Raw genomic sequence first — 5,871 nt, forward strand, 5'->3', positions numbered from 1 at the left:
ATACACAAATTAGAGGAGAGAAGAGAATTTGCAGGTAAGGAGAAGAAATGCCACTCTGCTTGTGCCTTTCATTGATTATCCTTCTCTTCAGAGCCTACTAACACCGGAGAAGGGTGAGTCCTAAGGCTCCACTGGACCTGCTCTAAGTGCTAGCTCCCTTCTCAGGAGCCTGATGGGGCCCCTGGAGGCTACTGGCTGGAAGACTCCTCAGTAAATCCCAGTCCACTAATCTTGTCTCGTGCAGGTGAGCACAGAGAGATCCACTCTGTCCCAGGTAGTCTAGGGTTTGGCTTCTGTACCTGGTCATGGCCCTTGGGGTAGTCAACAGCACTAGTACTTGTAGGCAATGTCCTCTCTCCAGAGCTTCCTACAAATAGAATTCCAGCTGCCCACTGCCCCAGATCCCTCCAGTCACTGCAGACTATATTAGACTTTTTGGAATGGGGGGAGGGGTGAAGGCAGTACATGGTCGGGGAGAGGTAGTGGTATTTAAAAGATAGTCATGGCTCTTTGGAAATATCAGTTTAAAGCACATGGTTTTCCCCCTTTTAGCTAACTTCAGCTAATTCTCATTTTTCTGCATCCACATATTTTCATTAGAAAGCTAATGACCTCAAACCACTCTCAGCAAATACCGAATGATCCTATTTTGCAATCCCTAATAGCCTATGTGCTGACACAGTGTCATAAATTAATAAAGTACATGTCAAAGCATATAATCAAACTCTGTGATTGGGTGCACATTCTGGAAACTTGTTTCATTTTTAATAACAAACTCATAGGCAGAAGTGTCTCTAGTACTTCTCATTCTCCAGACCCCAAATCTTGGGAGAGTTCTTCCATAAATATATTCCAGCCGAGATCTTTAACTTGTAGTTCATGGATGCTCTGAAATTGTATGCAAAATTGAGAAGGTGTAAGTACATCTTTCTGGGGAAAGGATCCATAACTTTCATCAGATTCTCAAAGAACCAACAATTCCCCAGAGGTTGCGAATTATTGCATTTCAGTGATCTCACCACAAATCTTAATTCCTCTCTTGCACAATTTCGATATGTGTAAATTTATTTCTGTATTCTTCGGGGGAACTATAAGGATTTCAATTTTAGTAACTTATTCCATTTCTATTGGGGATAATTCAAAGAATAGAGAACTGACACCAGAAATAGGAAATGCTACAATTGGCAGGGCAGGCATGGGAGTTTCTGTGACATCTTTGGCGAGATAAAGGAGTCCAGGAAAAATAAACCTGCTTTTGCACTGCCCTCCCGTGTCTGCAGGGAGCATGGGCAGATAACACTGCTACAGCTTGGAGTTATCCTATCCAAAGCTAAAGCTTTCAATGGGAGGAATTAAGAAATACAGAAGTTCTCCATGGGTTCAGTTCCTCCACATCTCCATGCAGTTTGAATTTGAAAAAAAAAATTAAGATCTTATATTAAAAAAAGGACCATTTGTAGTTTCTAAAATAAAAGGATGTAGACACAATTAACTGAACTGTGTACAACTTAAATTACTAGAAATGGGAACTGTTCTGTTATTTTCCACTTACCTTTTCCCTGAGTGGTAGAAATGTTCTAGGCTCTCCTTTCCTCAGAGGTTAGAAGCAATATTTAGAAATCTGCTTTGCTTCATTGTAGATATTCTGTATCTAGAGAGTCATTATTTCTCAAGCCACAGAGAGGCTTCCTAGGTTTCAGATTCAATGAGCCAGAGCTGTCCATTCCTGCCCAGAGTTCCATCTCTTGAGTTTTGAGTGATCTCAGCATAAATCACGGAATAACTTGTCCATTTGAGCTGGTTGCATAAATCAAAGGTCCTTGATTTGTTCAATTATTTACCAAGTAGATTCTGAGCCTCTTCTTCCTGCCAGGCATTCTGCTAGGCATGGAAGATGTGACCGTGACCGAGACAAGCATGACCTGGGGCCTTGTGGAATTTCCAATCTAGTAGGTGACACAAACTAATAATTAGGGGCAATTATCACACACTGTGATGTACATTGTGACAGGAGTCACATTAAAAGGGGACCTAAATGGGACTTGGTGGGGGATGGTCAGGGAAGACACAAGGCAGTAATGGCTCAAGTAGGACCTAAAGGAAGAATGAAAATTAATTAGAAAAGAAAAGAATGAGTCAAAGGAAGAATAAAAAAAAATATGACGAAACAACAATATTAATAAGTATAGTACTACCAAAACAATCAAGTGGCTGGAGATAAGGTAGACGGGCGGGGGGGGGGGGGGGGAGTCAGACCACTAAGTATCTTAGGTCATGTTAAAAAGACTTATCCCTGAGAGCAATGGAGAGACTTTGAAGGATTTGGAGGATTTTAATCAAGAGGCTGACAGGATGATTTGTATTTTAGAAAGATAACTTTGGGTATTACATGAAAACACATTAAATGGACCAAGATGAAGCAAGAGAAGCCAGTTCCAAAGGGAGATGATGGCTGTCTTAATTTAGCAAAGTGACAGCAAAGGGAGAAAGAAGGAAAATGATTTGCAATACAGTTATGTCCTGAGAGCTTTCTGCTAGAGCTTTCTGCTAGAAGGCTGCTGTAAAACCCTGGGTTTTCTTTGCTTCAACTTTCTCCATGTTCCTAGGAGTTCACTGGAAAGACCTCCACATCTCCTCCATCATTTGCTTCTCTCTCTGTTCCATTCCTAAATCCACCATCTGAGAAAACCAACACAAGTTACAACATACTGGGACAGAAATCCTCAAGCTTGCCCAAAAATAATGTGCAGAAATAAATACATGTATATCATAATTTCACTTAAGATGACAAATTATTGAGGATAAAGGAGAGTCGCCAAGAGATTTCATCCCTTCAAACACCCAAAATTAATTCGGTATCTCTGACTTGAAGTTGGAGTTCCTACCAAAAAAGTCAGTATTAATCACGATTCATAAAATCTGAAGAATGTGTCATTTTGGCAAAGAGACTAGGAGGAAAAAGTGCCTCCTGCTAACTTGTCCAAGATCATAGAGAGCCCTGAGTTTGCATGTTATCTGCTTTAAGGTGAAATTGATTTACAAGTTCTGGGGAGAAAAAATGAGTAGCAAATGGAAAGTAACTACACAGTATCCATTATTATTCGCTTAATATGTAGAAAATTTCATTGGTGTTGTGTATAGTGTTCTCACTAAAGTGTGTGTATTTTAGTGGGAGAAAGTTCTAAGTGCTTTCACTAGTATATTCATCCCTCAGGACCTCTCCTTTTATTTTTTCATACTAGATCTTAAGCTCCTACAGCACAAAAGCCCTCACAACTGAAGAAGGAATGTGCAGTTACAAAGATAAAAATGCCTCTAGGAATAGCTTTCCTTAATTGGCAAAGTAAGTCATGAGTTTCATAACGATTTTCCCCAAGCAGAAAGTATGATAGTATGTCAGCTATTCCCAATAACTGATCAGAAAGAGATGTCAAAGGAATTTTGATTTTAAAGAGTTTGTATTTTGACAGAAGACAATGGCGCTAAGATGGAAAGACTCAGGATAGCACATAATCTCTGACTTTGTCAGGGGTATGTGTGTAGAGAACAAGTATATCTCAGTACTTAAGGAAAATGGGCTTTTCACTGGCAGGTTTGCCCTGAGGAGAAAGGATAACTAGATATTTGGAGCAATCAGGTATGATGGAGCAATCATGGAAATCTTTAAAATTATGATTTAGATAGACAAAGCTCCACTTTGGAGGAATTATCAGGTGTATCCATTTTGATCACTATCTCTACATGCCTCAAAGGAGGAAAAAAAGAAATTGCAAAAGAACTAAGGTCCAAATCATTTTCTCCCTAAACTTGAAATGCTTAAAAAAAAAAAACAAAACAAAAAACTGTGCTAACATAATACCAATGCTATAGGAATTTACTTTTAACTAAATAAAAGTTAAAAAAATAAATAAATAAATAAATGTTAATGTTGTATAGAAGTTGTATATGGAAAAGTACAGTTTATAATATAAATCAAAAACCAGAATTTTAAGAGTAAATTTCTAAACATAAAATGGAGCATTAAAAGATATGGGTCAGCCAGGGGCACGTGGGTGGCTTAGGCTGGATAAGTCCCCAACTCTTGATTTTGGCTCAGGTCATGATCTCAGGGTTGTGAGATCAAGTTTGAGGTTCTTCTATGATAAAATGGGAGCAGCTAACAAGGTGTCAAGATAGACTTTAGGGAAGAGAAAAAGAAAGAAGCCTGTCGTCTTGGTTCAGGGATATGAAGAAATGTTTTTAGAAACCAGAAGAAAATAGTTTCATACAAAGGGGAAGTAAGGGGGGGGGGGCACCTGGCTGACTCAGTCCAAAGAACATGCAACTCTTGATCTCAGGGTTGTGAGTTCGAGCCCCACATTGGGTGTAGAGATTACTTAAAACTAAAATCTTTTTTCTAAAAAGTGGTACATGGGACCCCTGGGTGACTCACTAGTTGAGCGTCTCCCTTTGGCTCAGGGCATGATCCCAGAGTCCTGGGACCAAGTTCCACATCAGGCTCAGCAGAGGGAGCCTGCTTCTCCTCTGCCTGTGTCTCTGCCTCTCTGTTTGTGTCTCTCATGAATAAATAATTAAAATCTTAAAAAAAAAAAAAAGCGGTACGCAAAGGGAGGAATAAGGGGTGCCTCAATTGTAAATATATATGAATTGAGTCAATAGAAGAAGCTGAGCAGCAGAAAATACAATTGAAACAAGCTGCCCAGGGGTACCTGGCAGGCTCAGGCAGAAGAGTATGTGACTCTTGATCTCGGGGTCATGAGTTTGAGCTCCATGCTGGGTGTAGAGATAATTAAAAAAATAAACTTTAAAAACAAATAAACAGGGCAGCCCGGGTGGCTCAGCGGTTTAGCGCCGCCTTCAGCTCAGGGCGTGATCCTGGAGACCTGAGATTGAGTCCCACGTCGGGCTCCCTGCATGGGGCCTGCTTCTCCCTCTGCCTGTGTCTCTACCTCTCTCTCTGTGTGTCTCTCATGAATAAATAAATAAAATCTTGAAAATGAAATAAAAACAAATAAACAAACAAATGAAACAAGCTGCCCACGTGATGCCATGGCTTGTTCTCCTACAGGACAAGAACCTAGGAGAGCATGCAGGACACCCATCAGAGAGGAAAGCACACTTGTGCCCTGTTTTAACAACCACATTAAGACGCTTGGAGGTTAACATATCCCTGTCCAGAGAACAGAGATGCAGAACTATAGTGAGAAGGAAAAGAGGGAAATCTGGGACCACTCTACTCAGCACACTAGAGAGCTGTTAAAGATTGGCTGATGCATCTGTGTGACAAGGGAGTGAGAGAGTTGTCTCACTATTCAGCCTATTCAGCTGGGACAGAACCAGGCCCATTAATAATATTTGCTGCCCTGTATTCCTTTGTCAATGACTCCATTAACAGCCAGCCCCCCCAAAAAATTAATAAATTAATTAAATAAAAAAATTTTAAAAAATTAAAAAAATTAAAAATAAATAAAAAACAGCCAGCCCAGGGCAGCCCTGGTGGCTCAGCAGTTTAGCACCACCTTCGGCCCAGGGCACGGTCCTGGAGGCCCGGGATCAAGTTTCACATCAGACTCCCTGTATGGAGCCTGCTTCTCCCTCTGCCTGTGTCTCTGCCTCTGTGTGTGTGTGTCTCATGAATAATTAAATAAAATCTTAAAAAACAAAAACAAAAACAAAAAAAAAAAAACCAGCCAGCCTAGAGAGACTTCCCATGGAAGAAGCTTTCCAAAGCTTGAAGGCTGTAGCTGCTCCTGACTGGATGGACAGAATGACAGGCTCAATGATAGACCCCCTATTCAGAGAATGGCTGATACATTTTTAGGGCCTGGCCCCCAAGGTAGAAGATTCCACTAACTTTGTTGGGAAGTCTAT

General features: G+C 40.6%; 1 long non-coding RNA gene across 1 annotated transcript; it reads right to left on the bottom strand.

Moving 5' to 3' along the window:
* Positions 1-732: 732 nt before the first annotated feature.
* On the bottom strand, positions 733-2,048 carry LOC119866525. The gene is made up of 2 exons (XR_005380290.1): positions 1,553-2,048; positions 733-888 (listed from the first exon to the last, which is right to left on the bottom strand). It is a non-coding gene; the product is annotated as an uncharacterized LOC119866525 (long non-coding RNA).
* Positions 2,049-5,871: the final 3,823 nt, after the last annotated feature.

This window comes from Canis lupus, chromosome 28 (assembly GCF_011100685.1).
Source record: "Canis lupus familiaris isolate Mischka breed German Shepherd chromosome 28, alternate assembly UU_Cfam_GSD_1.0, whole genome shotgun sequence".
In the NCBI taxonomy this organism is placed as follows: Eukaryota; Metazoa; Chordata; class Mammalia; order Carnivora; family Canidae; genus Canis; species Canis lupus.